At 51.1% G+C, this 20202-nt stretch overlaps 1 long non-coding RNA gene across 1 annotated transcript in view; it reads right to left on the reverse strand.

Moving 5' to 3' along the window:
• LOC309633898 overlaps positions 1 to 18829 on the reverse strand; it is a 36712-nt gene extending 17883 nt beyond the window's left edge. Inside the window, exon 1 of the long non-coding RNA XR_014247751.1 lies at positions 18716 to 18829. This is a non-coding gene — a long non-coding RNA (uncharacterized lncRNA). The remainder of the gene's footprint in view (positions 1 to 18715) is intronic.
• Between the last annotated feature and the right edge of the window lie 1373 nt (positions 18830 to 20202).

Below are 20202 nucleotides of genomic sequence, written 5' to 3' on the forward strand. Positions count from 1 at the left end.
CCCGGCACAGCCCCACACACATGCAGGCACCTACCCAGGCTCCAGCAGCAAAGGATGCCCCGGGTCAAGGGTCCTCATACCTAACACCTGCCCCGACCACGAAATTATCCCAACATCAGCATTTGGCCTGGAGGACGGCCCCAGAGAGCAGTACTCATGGCAGACCCTGCTGTGTGGGCCCACGTGGGCCCCCCCACCCTTACCAGCCCTCCAGGGAGAGACCTGGGGACGCCCGGAGGGACTGGAGAGGGGCACAGCTGGCATGACCCCGAGCACAGCACATGTGAGCCTGGCGTTCAGGAGATGCTTCTTGTATATTTGCTGAAGGCAAGACTGAGTCCTCACAGGGGCTCCTGCCAGGCCTCTTCACTGACCCAGTCATTCTACACGCGTTGATGGAGCGCATTTTACATGTTAAATTATGTGAGCCCTAGGGAAACCAGCCTAAAAAGAGAGAGATGGACAGACGGGAGGAAGGAAGGGGGCAGGGACAGAGGGAGGGAGGGACAGAGGGAGGGAGGGAAGGAGGGAGGGAGGGAAGGAGGGAGGGAGGAAGGGAGGGAGAGAGGGAAGGAGGGAGGGAGGGAAGGAGGGAGGGAGGGAGGGACAGAGGGAGGAGGGAGAGTCCCTGCCCAAGATGCCCGCTCCCCCGAGAGTTGAGGATGGAGGACAGGAGTGCGTGGGAGACGCCGGCAGGTTATCACAGTTGAGTCTGCCCGAGTTATTCATCCAACAGGGACCAGCGGCCCACTGTGCTCCAGACGTGCCTGGAGGGTGGGGCCAGAGCTTGGCAGCGGACGGGCAGAAAGCAAGCGGTGACCACAAGGTCGACGCGGATTAGCACAGAGGAAAAGCAGGATTGCAGGGTGAGGGTCTCGGAGGGTGCTGCCCAGTAAGAAGGGGCCCGCCAGGTGATGGGGGAGGGGGCACAGGTCCAGGGGGCTGTACGGAGGACAAAGACAAGGCGGCTTGACTTGAACATGGACGTTCGCCCACGGCCAGGCCTTTCCCGGCCCTGAGAGCAGACAGAAAGTGACCCATTTCTTTCCTGAGAAGGCCAGCCCCCGGCAGAGGTGGCCCCGGGTGGACTTCAGACTGTCGGGAGAGGCTTCCAGAACCAGGCAGCCAGCTGGCCCAGTGCCTCACCCAGCACTGTCCACCGGGGGTGTCAATGTCCCCCATCAGAGAACCCTGAGGCCCAGGCCTGGGAACCCAAGGGGCCTGGTGGCTGGGCGGGAGGGGGCCGGCGAGGCCAGAGGGCAGAGGATGTTTGCACAGTGAGTCAGAGCAGATGTGGGGCTCTCGTTCGTTACACACTGGTCCACGGAGGCTGGAGTTGAGGCCTCACACAGCCGACGCCTCTGCTCCCTCCTGCCAGAGGGGCCCTGGATGGGGGCAGGGCGGCGGCCACAGACAAAGGCGGGGACACACAGCCCGTGGCCAAGGGCCAGTTTAAATTAGTGAACATCTGAAATGAAGGAAGTTTTGTTTTGTTCTAAGAACCCAAGTGTGTTGGAACAGTCGGCCACAGATTAGCGGCCGGGGAAGACTGCCAGCCCGGCGTCTTACGGAGCCTGATTGAGGAACAGATATAAATACCTCGTTTTCAGAGCCTGGATCTTTCAGCGGGTGATGGGACACAATTACAGGGACCCGAACGCAGCCCCCTTTGGGTCAGCTCCCTGCCACTCAGGGTCCCCAGCGGCTCTGCAGTGGCTGCAAGCCCAGGGCTCGTTATCCCGTGGGCACATGTGCCATGGAGCGGGCTCTGCTGAGGGCTCAGGATGAAGAATCTAGAGCGTCAGGAACCTCACCAGTGACCCGCCCACCGCTTGCCCCCACACTGGAAAAAAACCCACTCAGAAATTCTCCTGTGGCTAACTCATTCCAGAAGCCACCAGACTGAATATCGCTACTGTAAATAGATTTCTTCATTATCCTGGGGCATCTTTTGGCCCAAAGACTAAGGAAAAAACCAAGGAAAAAAACTAAGGAAAGACTCAGTAAGTGTCTGGGCCCCCGGCAGGGGTGGAGGAAGTGGGCAGAGGGAGGTTGGAAAGACAGCATGTTCTCGCCGAGGACGTAACCTGTGCAGTTTATGAAAGCGCTCGCTCGGCTAGATGCTCTGGGCTGTGCATCTGTGAGAACCAAGGCGGGAAGAGGCACAGCTTAACCACCCAGGAGGGGTACAGTGGGCGGCGTTTCACCATGGTACCCGGGATTTAATTTATAGAGGTAACCAAGGGAGGACGCGGGTGATCGATGGCATCCAAGAAGAGTTCACCACTTACAGTTTTCAAGGGGAGGAGCCACGCTGGGCCATGCAGGGCCACACGGGGAAGCACCAGGGTCGGCCGGAGCCTAGGAGGGAGGGGGAGCTCGGCCCAGAAGCTCCACTGTGGTTTCTGAGGTTAGGGCCTGGAGAGGCAGGCTCAGCACTGGTGGGTTTGAGTCACTCCAGTGAGCCCTGGGCCATCAGGTACCTCTGGCTCTCGACTACCTGGCTGGAGATTTAGGGCTGGGGATCCTGGCTTGTGTAGGAGTTAGAGAGGCAGGTGGTCGGGGTGGGCTCGGGACCGTTGGTCTGCATGTGAAAGGCCTGTTTGCAGGGAGTGGTTTGCTGTCTCCAGGAATTTGCTCCCCTCTGGGGAGGGACAGTCTCACCGAAAAGCCCCCAAAATGTCAAAGCATCATAAGATCCAGAAATTTTTCAACGTGACTGATACAAGCAGATGGACGCTTCTCTGTTCTGGGGTTTGCACTCCCTTCCAGAGCACTCAACACGGCAGGCCACTCCCGGTCCTTGGAACGGCTTCCTCCCCTGGAGCTCCAGGGCTGCTTCTGCTCCGGGAGTCTCCTTGGACCCCCTCAGGGCCTGCTCTTGGGTGGTCTTCTGCTTTCACCACCACCCTGTGACCTCCAGAGGGCATGCACAGGTGCTGGGTCCCCATCTCCACCTGCTTCAAGCCCCTCTCCTGAGCTCCGCACCTGCAGACCCACCTGCCCCACCTTTCACTGACCCTGGCCAGGCCCCAAATCTTTTCTCCCACGTTGTGTTCTCCCATGGGCTCTACCTCCATGAACGGACCCTCTGTCTTCGTCACCCAGGCTCCTCACTGTGCTGTTCATTGTGTCTGTTGGTCCCTCTCCTACCCCTAACACCCCAGAAACTTAGGGAGTGCCTGGTATCCCCAAAGCGGGCAAAAACCACCTGGTAGAAGAGACAGAGAGACTGAAGGCAACTCTAAGGCCCTCAGGGCCTGTCCTGGGTTGGAGTCTCTTCACCAGGAAGGCCCACCCTGGCAGCTCAGCTCTCTCTCTCCCCCTTGGAACCACAGCAGTCAGAGAGAGCAGATTGTCTGAGCCCCCATTTTACAGAGTGGAAAACCGAGGTCCAGAAAGAGGAGGCCATTTGGGAAGAGCTGGTTAATGGGTGGAGGGACCAGGCCTGGGACTCAGCCCTAAGAGTCCTGCTGTGGTGTTTTCTCGACTCACTGCTGGGCCCAGCGAGGCCCCAGGCATAGCAGCAAGGCCAGTGTGGCCAGAGCAGCCTGTGGGCCGGGTGTAGGGTCAGAGGTCGAGGCAGGATCACAGCCAGTACCCTCGCTGGGGCTTCCTTCTCAGGGAAGGGTGGTGACCGAGAAGAGGGAAGTTTATTGGGCACCCACTGTGCGTACTCGTTTGCTCCCACTGAAGCACAGATTACAGCCTTGGGGCGGGGATGAGGAAATGGGTTCAGGGGTCCCACAGCACCACTGGAGTCCTGGGGACAGGGCCCCTGAATGTCTGCGCAGTGCAGGACCGCTTGGGGACAGGTGGCCACGAGGCCAGGCTTTGGGTGGCAGTAGAAGCCCAGGAGGGACACAGCGTCCGCCTGGGGACCTGAGCCTGAGCCCTCCCACCCTGGGCGCAGGCATTGTCCTGGGTCTCTGTGTGGGGTGACACCATCAAGAGGCGTTCTCTGTTTTGCGATGCCAAGGGCGTCCGAGGTCGGGAGGAAACGTGCCCACCCTACAGGGCCAGCGGCGGAATTTGCAGGGCTCAGTGCAAGCATAAAGGTGGGGGCCCGTGTTCCGCAAGTGGGAACGATTTCAAGGCGGCAACAGCAGAGAAGAGCCAAGGGCAGGGCCCTCTCAGCTCAGCCCGGGGAGCGGCCCGGTGCCGTCTCGGGAGAGGGGGCTTTCACCAGGAGGGGTGAGCAGGACGGGTGGTCCCGGCCGAGGGGCCAGTAGGAGGTGGGCTCTGCCCCAAGCCCAGCGTGCACAGGTGAGGGGTGTGCAGAAAGAGTGACGGAGGCCGGAGCCTGGTGGGACCCCTGGGTGGCTTTTAAGCAGGGAATGGAAAACACTAGAGTCTTGTTTGGGGGAGAATAGGCCAGCGAGGTGGGGCAGGGTCTTGGTGGCTCCCCATCCCCTGGGCTACGCCATCCAAGTGAACCCCACCTCCCGCCCACCTCACTGGCTCCAGGGACCCCGTTCTCGATCGCCTTAGCTTGGTGGGGAGGACCTGCAGCTCAGCGTACCCGTAAAAGAGGGGGGCACCAAAACTGGGGGTCCTGACCTGATGGCGAGCGTTTGGGACCAACCCCCAGAAAAATGTCATGTGCATCAATGTACCCACACCACGCGGCTCTCAGGCCCTCTTGAAGCCCACCCTGCACTTTGCGACCCCATGGGCTGCTCCTGGCCATCTCATCAGCTTCAGGCCCCCAGGGAGGAGCCAGGGCCCTACAGGTGGCGTGTGGCCTGGCGTCCTGACCTCCTGGCCCCTCAGTTCCCAGAGGAGCTGCACGTCCCAGGAGGCCCACGTGGGAAGCAGGGCCACGGCCCCTCAGGAGTGACCACATGTGGCCTCTTGGGTTCTCAGTGAAGTGCGGCTCCCACATCTAGCTCTAGCCCAGGTCAGCGCCTCCACGGCAGGCCCCTCACAGCCCCTTCTCCCCAGCGGTGACCAGTGGGCGCACTCCCCTGGAGCTTGGATGATGGCGCTCACGCGGGGCCAGGCCAGGTGGCACGCCTCTGCCCCCCAGGCTCCGCTCAGCTCACTGTCTATCCGCTCCAGCCCCATCACCTTCTTCCTAGAGGTCGGGAAGACAGGTCAGAGGTGGACGGCGCCTCTAGGGCCAGGCGTGGCCATGGTCCAGAAACAGCTTTTGGAGTCCCCAGGGCAGCACCGGGCAGGGTTCCAGCTGGATGTGGATTCTGTCTGCCTTTGCTGCCCAGGACAAGGCCAGCCGTGCACCCCCGGCAAAGGAGGAGAGGCCCCAAGTGGCAACAGGGGTCCACAAGCAGGAGACACAGGGGCGTCTCGGGCTTGAAGTGGGGAGGATACCACTGAGACCCACCGGCCAGGCAGGCCCCACCCCACCACTCCAGAGCTCTGGTCCCGGCAGCATGCCCTCTCCCAGTGCCCTGTCCTCTCCTGGTCATGGAATGCTGAGGACACCACCTCAGAGGGTAATTGTGGGGTTGAAAGATAAAGCCTGTGCATCTCCCAACCCGTGGGAGCCTTTAGTTGGTGTTTAGAAGAGATCTAGTGCTTTCTATGCTTCTGTGCTCCCTTGTACTGTCTGCTTGAAAACAGTCATCACACCTGTTGTCATTGTTTGCCCAGCTCTCTCCCCACCAGACATTCGGCTTCGGAGAATAGGGTCGTACGGTTTCATTTGTATTTCCCCAGCGCCTGATAAGGTCTGAGTGTGTGCCAGTCACTCAGGGTATTTACTGAACAAATGAATGAGTCAAATGCAAGGGAACCAGTTCTGCGCCGAGCACTCAATTTCTGTCTCACCTCTGCTCCCCCTAAAGGCTGTCCCATAATGGTTTCCTTACTCCTGCTGGTCCTACTACACAAGACATCATGAGGGTCTCAGCAGTCCTCCCCCCATCCCCCAAAACTGTTCCCCAGCCCCCACCAAGGGTGACCACTGCCCTACCTTCAGTGGGATAAAATGTGCTTGTTTTGAACTACAAATAAATGGAATCACACAACAAGTGTTTGTTTTTATTTCTGCCTAAAGTTCTTTCCCTCTGCATTCTACTTGAGAGTTTCGACCAAATCGGTCCACGTGGCAACAGTCGATCATCCACATTGCTGCACAGTATTCTCTTATGGCATATGGCCATCCACTGACCTATCCTATTTTGATGGACGTGGGTTTTTCTAGCTTGGAGGCATTACAAAACAGCTAGGATGGACATCCTTGCACACGTGTTTGCTTGCGCCTGTGTACGCATTTCCGTTGGGCATGTACCAAGAAGCAGAACTGCTAAGTCGCCAGGTTTGCATGTTTTCACGTGTGTGCGTTCCAGTTGTTCCACATTCTCATCAACACATGGTTTGTCGGTTGTTTTTAATTTGAGCCATTTTGGCAGGTATGTGATTGTGGTTTTTAAAAAAATAATTTATTGAGTGAAATGCACACACCATAAAATTAACCATTTTACAGTGAACAGTTCCATGGCATGTAGTACATCTACAGTGTCGTGCTACCACCACCTCTGTCTAGTTCCCAAACGTTTCCATCACTCCAAAGTAAAACCCCTCAACTCTTAAGCCATTTCTTCCCATCCTGCCTCCCCCCTGGCACCCACCAATCTGCATTCTGTCCCTATAGATTATCTATTCTAGAGAGTTCATAGAAACAGAATCACACAATGTGTGACCTGTGGAGTCTGGCACCTTTCAATTAACATACCATTTTTCAGATTCACCCATGTGGTCGCATGTATCAGTACTTCGTTCCTTTTTTATGGCTGAATAATATTCCATTGTATGGATGGACCACAATGATTTTCATTGTGATTTTAACCTGCATCTTCCTGATTACTCGTGAGGTGAAGCACTTTTTCAGAGGTTTATCAGCCCTCTGAAGAACCTCTTTTCTCAAGTTCTTGTTGAAGTCTCTTGCCCACTTTTCAATTGGGATTTGGATCTTTTTCTTAGAGATTTGCCAGAGGTTTTATATATTCTGAATTCAAGTCCTGTATCAATTTTACGTGTTGTAAATATCGTCTGGCACTTTGAGGTTTGCATTTAGTTCGTACACCTGTTCCTCACCCATTCTTTCTGCTTCAAGTCCATGATTGTAGTGTTCAGGCTCAGAGCTGGCTATGGGCCGTCAGGTCAGTCATGACCACACCCCTGCCCTGGATTCTATACAGAGTCTTAGAGAAGAGACTCACCCCCGGCTTCCCTGCCCCCCTGGTCGGCTGGAGGGGCGTCCCAGAGAGGCTTCTCTAGAGCTCATCTCCTTGATTTCCTGCAGCTACCTGACCACAGACACCCCCAAACCCCAAGCCCACTGCCAGGGGGAGGGCCCAGAGGACCCCATCAATTCAATGCCGTTGAACAAATCTTTTATCCACACCTGCTCTGTGTCAAGGATGGAAGCCAACCCCAAGTCTGCACAGATGGCTCAGGGTCTGGTGGTGAGGTGCACTGGGATGAGGAAGGGGAGGGGAAGCTGCTGAAGCTGGAGAGGGCACACAGCCAAGCTCAGGGTGTTCTGGACCATCCGCCTCTCACCCCACCCCCAGCATCAGCTGGGAGCATCCAAGTTGACGCGTCTGTGAAAGAGAGAGCCAGCGCACAGGGAAGGACGTGGGGTCCCCAGGGCCTTGCCTTTGACCAGCAGCTCACGCAGGGGTGTGGAAGGGCAGAGGGAGATCCTTCATACACACCACTCATCCTGGGAACCTCCGGGAGGACAGGAACTACGTGGGTGGATGTGGTTGGCTGATAATGGCCCCAAATATCCCACATCCTAGCGGCTAGAGCCTGTGAATGTCACCTTATACCGCAAAAGGAATGCTGCAGATCCGATTAGGGATGTTGAGATGGGAGATTACTTGGATTGTCCAGGTGCGCCCAGTGTCATCACAAGAGTCCTTGTAAGAGGGAGGCAGGAGGCCAGAGGAGAAGACACAGGCCAGAAGCAGAGGTCAGAGGGACGTGTTTAAAGATGTAGGAGGGGCCGTGAGCCAAAGAATGTGGAAAAGGCAAGGGAACAATTCTCCCCGGAGCCTCCAGAAGGAACCAGCCCTCTGGACCATCTTGATCTTAGCTCAGTGAGACTGATTTTCTACCTCCGGCCTCAGGACCATGAGCAGGTAAATGTGTGTTATTTTAAGCTCCTCGGGTTGTCATGTGTTACAGCAGCCGCAGGGGGAAAATGAGACAGGACTGGAGTTGAGGGGCTGCGGGGAAGGTGCTCAGGAGATCATCCGGGTTTAGACACCCGGATGTAGGAGGGGCATCTTAATGGGTTCCCCGGACCACACGCGAGAGAGCCCAGCTAGACACTGGGGCAAGTAGCAGAAACGACGCTCTCGCCTAGACTCTCGGGGATTCTTTGGCCATGATCCCAAGTAGCATGATGTCTAAAATCATTCCCCTGCCAGCCACATCACAGGGCTTGGAATCTAGGTGAACAGAGGCTCAAGAACCCCAGTACTTAAGGAACTGCCACCCGCTCGTGCAGAAAAGAATAATCCCACCAGCAGCACCTGAAACAACAGCTGCCGCTCCCTGGGCACCGGGTCCAGTTACGAGCGTCATGTGGGCTCCTAGCAACCCCTCTCACAGGCCTTGCTGCTCCGTCTTACAGGTGAGCCCCAACGCCACTTAGAGGATGTATTTCTTTTTTTTAAATTTTATTGAAGTATAGTTGATGTACAATGTTGTGTTAATTTCTGCTGTACCGCAAAGTGACTCAGTTATACGTATATATATATATATACTTTTTCATATTCTTTTCCATGATGGTTTATGACAGGATATTGAATATAGTCCCCTGTGCTCTACAGTAGGACCTTGTTGTTTATCCATCCTATATATACTAGCTTTTTCATCTGTTAATCCCAAACTCCCCATCCTTCCTTCCTGAGGATGTATTTCTCGTTCCAAAACCATTGCCTTTAACTCTGATGCTTTACTGTAGTTCTAATCCCCTAGAGCCTCTATGCTTTTAAGTAAAACAAAACCACAAACACTAATTTGGGTGACACTAATTCTGCTTTTGCAAACCTTGGGCCTTTTCTGAACAAACCATTTCCTCACAGGCAATTCATGCCATCAGCACCACAGCCAAACAGCCTTTGGAAAGTCTGAGAAAACACGGACACTCTCTCACAGCCTCTCTTGACTCTTTGCACAGAAGCAAACAGTCCTTTGCTGTTCTGCTGCCTGGTCCTTTAAGGATCTCCAGGAGACAATTTCCAATAACCGACACATACCTTTCCAAAGTCCGCAACATGCACTCCAAGCCAGAAGACTGCATTTACACTAGCCCATTTATTCAGACGTCTCCCAAAGCCAGACTGGCCGATCTAATTAATTCAAAGGAGTGGTGAGCATCCATCCACCGGCATCCACCGGCATCCACCCCTCCAGCCAACCTCTCTGAGTGCTGGCCTCCATCCTAAGTGTTGTGGAGGCCGAGGCCACAAAGCTCGTCCACTGCAGTGAAAGCAGCCAGGAGGAGACCGGTCCATGAGGCAGGCATGGCCCAGGGCTCCTCTCAGGGGTGGCCCCCACCTGCTAAGTGTGTTGACAACCCCAAAGGGATAGGCACCACAGCCTGAACGCTAATACCTTCCGGGGCTCCTGGGCCCCGCCCACCAGGTCAGAATGAGGAGTCAGGGAGGATCCAGGGTCACCCCGGGAGACGCCCAGCATCCTAGCTCTCTCCTCAGCATCCCCTCGTCCCTGGAGCATCCCTGCCCCATCTGCAGCCTCACGGTGCTCAGCTTAGGGACTGCCAGGTGTGGGAACGTTATCAATCAGTAACATTTTTTAAAAAATCAGAACCTAGCAGTAGCCAACTTTTAAACACGATTTAATGTCACCTCTATCTCATGACAATAGAATAAAGGACACTGCTGAACATGGAGTAAACAGAGCTTTAGGAAAAAAAGCTGTCTTTGTTTAGTTTGGTCACCGCGGGCCTGTGGAAATGTCACCCACATTTGGGACACACGGGCTGGGAGGCTCTAAGCGCCTGACAGCTCCTGACACTCTAAGTTGCCGGAAATCCAGGTCAGGCTGATTTCACAGACAGGTGTCCTTGTCCATCTTCTCGACCTGCAGAAGATCTCGGAGGACCACGATATGCTATCCTGTCATTCTGAGCATCGCTTCTCACTGCTAAAGGCGACTTGTTGCACAAACACGCGTACGTGCAGGCTCTGGGCAGGGTGCTGAGTGCCGCCAGCACCGGCCATCATCCTGACCGAAGGGCTCCTTCATTCCTCTTGCCTCTTTCATTAATTGTCCACTTCTATTTTTCTTTTTGTCTTTTGGAAAATGTGGTTTGTCACTTTCAGGGAGGTCTTTATTTACAGACTCTCGTTTCACTTTCGGTGAGCGTCTTCCCTGTTTGTCACTCACCTTTCATTCTAAAAACATGGGTATCTCGGTGACCTCGACGTGCACCTAGACAGTGACACTGTGACGGTCACCCGAGCGATGCTTCTGTTCCTCAGTCATCTTTGCCTTTCCTCCTGCATTTTCTTTGAATGAATAATGCCCTCCAGATTGTTGTTTGTTCATTTTGTTTTGTCTTTTGCCAAAATGCTTTACGAATTTCCTACATCCTAACGTTTCACAAGTAAACTTTTTTCTTGAAAAGTGTGCAATCCTTTGTTAAGCCTTCAAGCAGTCGACAACCTCTGTACCTGTGTAAGAATCTGGCACGGAATCAACAGATGTATTAAAGCACCTTAGTCTGGTGACAATTGAATCTGTTACTTTAGGGTAGCTGTTTAAAATATCAACCTCAACTGATCAGAGTCAGCTTTGGTTTCTAAATGTGACCTTTATTTAAGGTTCCACCAAAGAAAATAGCCATAGATTGAATATTTGGACTCAGTAGCTACAAACAAGACTTTTGGGGGCTTCCCTGGTGGCGCAGTGGTTGAGAATCTGCCTGCTAATGCAGGGGACACGGGTTCCAGCCCTGGTCTGGGAAGATCCCACATGCCGCGGAGCAACTAAGCCCGTGCGCCACAACTACTGAGCCTGTGCGTCTGGAGCCTGTGCTCCGCAAGAAGAGAGGCCACAATAGTGAGAGGCCCGTGCACCGCGATGAAGGGTGGCCCCCACTTGCCGCAACTAGAGAAAGCCCTCGCACAGAAACGAAGACCCAACACAGCCAAAAATAAAAAATAAATTTAAATAAATTTAAAAAAAAAAAAAAAGAAAAAACACAGTTCGAGTACATTAAAAAAAAAAAAACTTTTGGAGTGTGTGTGTGTGTGTGTGTGTATGTGTGTGTGTGTGTTTACATTTATTTATTTAAATATCAATCAAGCAGACTAAACCCACTCCTTGGGCTTAGCGTTGGCTGGGGTGACCCCGTGCTCTAGGGAGCTAATAATGTCACAAAATTTAAGGAAATGCCTGATTTTGGAAACAGTCTGTCCAGGGCCACCAAGATCCTGGTGCTTGTCCCATCCTCACTCAATTCCTTGACATGAAGTGGAGGTGGATTAGTGCCCACCCCATATCAATCCCAAGACAAGGGTCCTGCAACCCAGCCCCCCAGATATCTGGAGGTAAACAGAGAAGAAGAGTATCTCTGAGGGCCAGGAAAGCTAGCTCAGGCACCACGTAGCTCCCAAGACCACAGCTGTGGCCTGTGGGAGCTGTCAGGGCTGACCCCGCAATCCTCTGGCCAGATCCTTCATGAGCCTCAGGACACCGAGGCCCAGGAGAGGGCTCTGGTTGAGGTTACATGGTGATGTTGAGGTCACACTGCCTGGGCCACAGCACAGGGCCCTGACCCCTGCCCAGAGCTGTTTCCTCTGCACCATAGACGTTTGACTCAAGGGGTTGCTTAGGGTGTGTGGGACGCAGTGTAATCAGGAAAGGGCCTGACCCAACTGGGGCGGGGGCTGCTCAGAGCTGCCCTGCCTGGACAGGAGGTGGAAACAGCTTCTGAAGCCACATTCCAGGCAAGAAGACTTCCACGGGGATGTGTTGGTGGTAAGGAGGACAAGTGTGGAAGGAGGGAAGTCAGTGCAAAACCTGCTAATGGAGAGAAAAGGGAAGTGTAAGGGGCACCTGAACTTACCAACTCCCCCAGCTGGGACCTAACCCAGGTCAGTCCAGATCTGCCATGGGCTGAGACTCATAAAGATGCCACAGTTCAGACAGCTGCAACCAAAACTATCAGCAGCCTCACTTATTTGGTGATGACTACAAAATCCTTGATCTTAAAAGTTGTGCTAGTGTTTCCTTTGATGTTTTTTAGTAGAATCCAACAGGAGGTTCCTGAAAATCTATTCTTTTACATCTTTTGATAGAGGGGATGGGGAGAGGGAGGAAAGAAGGAAGGAAGGAAGGAAGGAAAGAAGGAAGGAAGGGAGAGAGGGAAGGAGGGAGGGAAGGAGGAAGGGGAGAGAAATAAAGACTATTACTCCATCTCTGTCTCACTGGCCAATAACCAGGAGGCCACGTGCATCTAGCTGGAAGTGGCAGATTATCTTTTCCAAAGGTGGAGACAACAACACCTTCTTTCCCACACACTCTTCTACAATGTGACCTTACTACCGTCTATCAAGAGATGTGGTCTACATCCCTTGCCCGTGGACTTGTCACTGCTTTGACCAACAGAGTATGGAGAGTGAGGCAAGTGACCCTGAAGCCTGGGTCACAGGACCCTGCACCTCTGCTGTTCTGCTGGGACACTCACTCCTGGAGCCCTGAGCCCCCAGGTGAGACATCCGACCACCCTGAGGTGGCTGTGCTCTGAGGAAGCCCAGGGCATGGGACCTGTTCCATGGAGGTTAGGAGGTCTATGTGGATGGGGAGGGGGACCCCTCAGACCAGGATCTACAGCCATTGTCCATGACTTTTAAACTCTGCGTGCAAACCTGAGTGTTACCTTAAACCTTTTTTTTTTTTGATGATATGTATTTTAAAATGTTTTAAATACACTCACAAGTCCTAAGTGCACGGATCAATGAAATTACTCAAACTGAACACAGTTCTGTTTGCGGCACCTGTGTCAACAAAGAGATATTGTCAGACCCCAGAGACGCCCCCATTGGTTCCTTCCCTGTCACTATACCTAGGATAACCACTGCTGTGATGATATAATTTAGATGATATAAACTTAGATGATATAAAATACAAAAGTAGTGAAAGTAAAGAAAATAATGGTGTGTTTACTTTTTTGTATTAGATTTTTTTCATTTCTCACGTTGTTAGTGAATTTAAAGTTGCATAAATTTGTATATCGTTCATTGGCATTGCTGTACTGGATTTCATTTTATGAATGTCAATTAATTTAATCAGTCTACTGTTACCAAAGAGTGATTCTAGAGAAATGGAATTTAAGGAAGAGTTTTAGTTTGGTTCTTGGGCCAATCCATTTTGCATGTGAAAAAGAAACAACTTGGGGTTCAGAGGTCTGAGCGTTATGAGCTGAACTGCATCCCAAATCATTATTAGTGTATTAGTGTATAGAAATGCAACAGTTTGGGTGTCTTAATTTTGTATCCTGTAACTCTACTGAATTCAGTTGTTAGTTACAATATAGTTCCAAGGCATCTTTAGGACTCTATATATAGTATCATGATGTCTGCAGACAGCTACAGTTTTACTTCTTCCTTTCCAAGTTGGATGCCTTTCATTTTCTTTTCTTGTCTGATTGCTGTGGCTATGACATCAATGTTAATTTGAATACAATTGGTGAGAGTGGACATCCTAGTCTTATTCCTGATCATAGAGAAATGCTTTCATCTTTTCATCATTGAGTATAATGTTAGTGTGGTCTTATCATAGGTGGCTTTTATTATGTTCAGATATATTCCCTCAATACCCACTTTGTTGAAAGCTTTTACAATGAATCCATGTTAAATTTTTTCAAAAGCTTTTCCTTCAATGCTTGAAACTTTTTACTCACTGAGTTTCACCACCTAAGACTTCCCCATTGAGGGGATTCCACATTTGTTTATTTATCCACTTTCCTGGTGATGTGCCTGCAACTTGTTTTCTTTAAAAAAATAACAAACATCTGGGACTTCCCTTGCGGTCCAGTGGTTGAGACTTCACCCTTCCACTGCAGGGGGCTTGGGTTCTATCCCTGGTCAGGGAACTAAGACCCTACATGCCTCATTGCATCGCCAAAAAATAATAATAATAAAAAATAAAAATCTTCATTGAGGTATAATTCACATACCATACAAATCACTCATTTAAAATGTTCAGTTCAGTGGTTTTTAGTGTAGTAACAGATGTGTGCAACCATCACCACAGTCAATATCATACTGTTTTCATCACCTCAAAAAGAAGCCCTGTACCCTTTAGCTATCGTACCCAGTACCACAGCCCCCCTGCCCTAAGCAACTACTAACCTACTTTCTGTCTCTATGGATTTCCCCATTCTGGATGTTCTCATAAATGGAATCATATAATATATGACTTTTGTGATCAGCTGCTTTCCCTCAGCATGTTTTCCAGGATCATCCAGGTCGTAGCGTGTGTCAGTTTCTTCATTCCTTTTTATGGCCACATAATATTCCATCATATGGAAATAGCACATTTTATTCACACATTCATCAATTGATGGATATTTGGGTTGTTCCTACAGTCTGTCTGTTACAGATAATTCAGAACACTCATGTGTCTTCATTTCAGGAAGTGGAATTGCTGGGTCACATGGTAGCTCTGCATTTAATTGTTTGAGGAGCTGCCCGACTGTTTCCCACAGCAGCAGCCCCATTTCACCTCCTCTCATAAGTACAGGAGAATTGGATATACGCATCTTTAACTCCACAAGATACCACCAAATTGTTCCCAAGGTCACTGTGGCAACCCAAGGTCAGCCCCGCTGACAGGGCAGAGTATGAAAGTGTCACATTCTCACCAGGAAGTGGCATCACCAGACGTGAACGTCTGATGACCACATGGGTATGCAGTGGTCACTCACCAAGTTGGAGCTTAGACTTCCCTGATGACCAGGACAGAACCATGGGAAAGCACCAATATTCTGTTGTGCTGACCGACTGAAAATGTTATTTCATAGGGCTCAACCTCATGGTAAGATCAAGCTTCCTTTTATGGAATGAATGAGTCATTTATTTCTTTATTTCGTCCACAATGATTTCCTCTGCTGTGAGTTTCGTATTCATATATTTTGTCAATTTCCCTGCTTTTTTAAGGAAAGGGGTCTTTTTCCTTTTGATATATGGATACAGGGATATTATTTATGCATTCTGGATATTAATCCATTATTGCATGTATGATGAAAATATCTTCTCCTGCTCTGAGGCTTGCCTTTTCACTCTGCCCATGGTATTGTTTCATGATAAGAGGTTTTTAATCTTAATCCAGATGAACTTATAAACCGTTTTTGGGTCTGTGCATCCTTTTTGTTGTCTTCTTTAAGAAATCTTTCCACACCTTGAGATCATTCAAGATAGCTTCCTTCCTTCTCTTTTAGCAATGCTGACGTGTTCATCCATCAGGTCCTTAATCCGTCTGGAATATATAATTTGTGAGTGATGTGATGTCACAACCTGATTTTCTCTCTTTACTGCCCTGATAACAATGATCTCCACATCGTTTGTCGTCTGGGCTCCCCTGAGGATCACTTGCTCCTCTGCCACTTGGTGAGTTTCCCTGTGGGAGCGGACCTGTCCCCGGGCTCCCGGCTCTGACCCACTGGGCCCCTTTTCTCCCCCCGCTACACCAATCTCCCTTTTTTTTTGCCATCACTTTATAAGACTTAATAGTTGAAAATGCAGATAACACCACCTCCTTCTTCAGACTTATTTTGCTTATATTCCTGCCCCGGTCCTTGCTCAGCAATGCGCATGGTAGAATCAGTTTATCAAGTGTCGTTAAAACAAGCACAAGCCTCCTTGAGAATGCACTGGCATTCCAACGGATGAAAAGATGAAGTGAGGATGGATGACATCTGTAGGACACTGAGGATCCCACCCATGAGCCTGGGGCCACTGCCTCATTCTTTTTTCCCAGCTGTTTTCCCAGGATTTCATCTGGGGCTGCACCAAAAGTTGTGTAAGCAATTCTTCACTGGTGAGTGCTCAGCTAGGGTTGAGGGTTTTCTACTGTAAACACTGCTGCAGTGAGCGTTTCCTCGCATGGGTCTTGGAATCCGTGTGAGAGGGTGGGGTTAGGATGCATCCCTAGATGCTAGGATGCATCCCTAGACGTGGGCTTGCCGGGCCGTATAGCGTGAATGCTCACAGTGTGGGAAGGTGTGCCATGTTTCCTTCTGGAGAGATTATACCCGTTTACATGGCGAGGGGCCAGACCTCACAGGTGAGCAGTGGGTTCAAGGCAATGGGATTCGGTTCGTCCTGACCCCACCCACAGGCTGGCATAGGTGGAGATGTCTGGCCGTGAGTCCATCATCGCAGCAAGACGCGACCCCCCCATACCCACCCCACCACTGTGGTCCCTCTGCTGGTCTCACTGACCAGGCTCGGAGGACAGTGGCTGGAGGTGTGTCTCCTCCTTCAGCTTCGCCCCCAGACCTGGGGTGAGGTCCCACCCCAGCCAGCGTCTGTGGAGTTCATCTGAGCTCTTCCATGGGTGTAACCTCTGCAGGGGAAGGAGTGGAGGCCAATCCTTCACACTGCATCCCCAGGGCTATGGCAGCGCCCAGGCACAGAGCCCGTCCTCAGGATATACTTGGAAACTAATTAGATTAATGACTGTCCCAGCTGTGACCGGAGTCTCAGGCTGCACACTTGGCAGAAACGTCCCTGTTCTTGTTAGCAAGACGCACCCTGATCGGGTCCTATGTGCACCTTCTCCAGGCTCCCAGAGGCACCTGAAGACAACTGGCGCCCCATGAACCAGGGAGCCACGTCTCCTGGGAGCTGGCTTTGCGACCGCAGGGATAACCTGCCCTCCCAAGAAGCTCCCCCTGCAGCCTGACCTTCAGCCAGATGCAGAAGTTCTTGGGCACAATCTCTGCCATGTTTCATCAGTCAGTGTGCACGCAGGGCCAGCCCCGATTCAGGGGAGGGAAAACGAACTCCACCTCTCAACAGGGAAGTGGCAACAACGTACCGAAGAAAGTGATGGTGGCCACCTGGACCCTGGTCATAATATCAGCATCTCCCATAATGGAGGTCATCTGCCAAGGTTGATTCTGGGCCAGGCATTGGGCACCTACCCTTCTAGGTACATACTTTTGTTCCCATTTCATGGATTGGTGAACTGAGGTTCCTGGGGGGCCTTATGTCTAACAAGTAGCAGCACCACGGTTCAAACCCTCTTCCATCTTGTTCTCAAGATCTTACTCTTTCTACTATATCAGGAGGCTTTGTGACAAGAGCCACCAGGGGCCTCCTTTAATTGTTTTCTAGGATATTTTTCCAAGGACACTCAAATTGCTTCAGCTCTCCCATATCGTTTAATGTTTTAAATTATTCTTATTTTGAAGATATATAAGAATATATACATTATTATAAAGCAAACAGCCATGGATCCACCACCAAGGTCAAGACAGACAGCTGCCAACAACCAGATGCCTCTGCCCTGACCTTCCCGAGCACGGCCCCTCTCAGCCCTCCAGAGATAACCACCACCCTGACTTTTATGGTAATTGCTTCCTTCTTTTTCTTTTTAGTTTTACTATTTAATTATGCAGACCTAACAATATAGTTTAGTTTTGTCTGTGTTTTAATGTTATATAAATGGAATCATACAGTAAGTATTCTTTCATGTCTGGGGTTTTTCTCCCCCTCAAAATTATGTTTTTAGGTTTATCCGTGTTGTTTTGTGGAGCTCAGTTTATGCGTGTGTGGATGTGTGTGGGATTTGTAGGTCCCGGTTTTTGTTGTTCCTGGCTTCTCGTGCTGTATGCAATTTCTTTGCATGAATACACCACACTTTACCATTTCTCTCTCGACGGGCATTTGCACACACGAGCCCAGGCTCCATCAGGATGCTTTTCCAAGGGTGGGACCGCTAGCTCAAGGGCAGGCACACTTCCAGCTCTACCAGATCGTACCCACCCATTTCCCCATGTCCACTCCGACTGGCAGAGGTTAAGCATGCCAAAGCTTTACATTCTTGCCAACACGTGATATTGACAGATATTTTCATTTTCCTCCATCTGGCTAGACATCATGATACCTCGCTGTGATTTTATGTTCTACAGCATCTTAAAGCCCATTTCCATGGCACGATTAATGAGTAAACAGCACTAAAGAATGATGTCCTCTCACATCTAGAAGAACAGTGGGGCTCCGGGCTCCTTCCCCAGCTTTTTCTGGTTTTATTCCTATTATTTTTATTTCAGTGATCGCAGCACCTGTCTTTCTTTGGTGATGAGGTCACAAAGCCAGGGGGCGGGTGTGAGTCCCCCCCACAGGTGTCCAGTCACGGCCCCGAGGTTTGGCCCCCTGCCCAGGGCCTTCCACAGTCCCGAGAGCTGAGCAGGGTGAGCTCGCCACGCCATCCACAATCACGGACAGGGACAAGGGCCACGTCCTGGGTCCTGTGTGCCTGGCTAGCAAGCCCCCCACCCTGAGGTCTCTAGTCGATGACCAGGGCCTTTGGCGAGTGGCTACCCTACATTCATTCGTCCCTTCAATCCACCTTTATCACGTGCCAACTCCCAGATAAGAATGGCGGACACCACCGTGCACCAGGCTGTTGTGTGTCAGTCTCAGTCTATCCATAGCGATGTTATTGGCTGGGAAGGGGATACCGGCCAGGGAACACTCACGTGGTCCCCTGCTTCTCGTGGCAGCTCCCGCAGACATTTCTCCACCGGAGCCAGCGTTGGGTTGCACCCACCCTTGTGGTTCTTCTGACTGCAAGATGCATCTCAGCAACACCCGTCAGGGAACAATGGAAAAACAAGGCTTGTCACTCATGGGTCCTGGAGGGTCTACGCCTCACATAGGTCTGAGCCCACATAGCGAGGTCACAGGTAGAGAGAGCATGAACTGGGAGTTCTGCCTTTTTTGAGGGATCCAGGGTGCAGTGCCTAGGGCTTTGCAGGGTCACTCTTTATTGGCAAATTTTAAACCTGAGAGAGAGAATTAAGGTTCAGGAAGGAAAAGGCGGGGTCATTTGAAGGTCGGTTACCTAGGTCCCCCAGGATTTCCTAAAAGAACATCATGAGAGGGGCGGCCGAGCTCTTTATCTAGTTGTGCAGTGGGAAGGTATTTATTGAGGATGGATGTCTTTGAAGTGGGTGCCCGGGCAAGCAAAACCTTCATGTCAGGCACCTGCCCTACAAAGCCACCGTCCTCAGCATTCATGCTGTGTTAGCTCACTTAACCCTTAGGCAACACCGTGAAGGAGGTACAGTAATCTTCCCTTTGGACAGACAAAAACACCAGCCCAGAGAGGTTAAGTGAATTACCCTAGGTCACACAGCAAACAAATGGTGGAACTGAACTGGGGATCAAACCCAGGCACTCTGTCTCCGAGGCCCACACATAGAAGCATCCTGGGCTCAGGGCACCTGGAAATGATGCCAGTCCCGTCCTCCTAAAAGGCTCATGTTGCCCAATTTCAAGACACACTACAGAGCCACAGACCACGTGATAGAAAAAGGATAGACACAGGGATCAATGGAGTAAGATAGAGAGCCCAGAAAGAGAGCCACGAATATCCCCAACTGCTTTGTGCAAACGCACTTTAAATTTTAGAATAGCTCTGAATTTACAGAAAAGTTGCAAAGATAGTACAGAGTTCCAGTATACCTGCACACCCAGCACCCAGTTCCCCCATTGTCAGCATCTTACGTTACTCCATTACTACAGTATATTTGTCAAAAGTAAGAAACAACATTGGAACGTTTGTAACTACACTGGTTTGGACACTATAACAAAACTCCATTTCATTCTAAGATCATCAATTTTTCCCTAATGTCCTTTTTTGTTCCAGGATCCCATCCAGGACACCATACTGCATTTAGTCATGTCTCCTTAACTTCCTCTGAGCTGTGACAGCTTCTCAGACTTTCCTTGTTTTTGATGAACTTGGCAGTTTTGATGAAGACTGGGCAGGTATTTGGGGGAATGCTCCTCAACTGAGATTTGTCTTGGGTTTTTCTCATGACGGTGCTGGGTTTGAGGAGTGGAGACCACAGAGGCGAGGTGCCGTCCTCACCCCATCCTCTAAGAGGTACAGGATGTCCACAGGACTTATCACTGTTGAAGTTGACCTTGAAGTTGAAGTTGAGGTCGTGTTTGCCAGGCT

This window comes from Balaenoptera borealis, assembly GCF_965194805.1.
Source record: "Balaenoptera borealis genome assembly, chromosome: 8".
Lineage (NCBI taxonomy): Eukaryota > Metazoa > Chordata > Mammalia > Artiodactyla > Balaenopteridae > Balaenoptera > Balaenoptera borealis.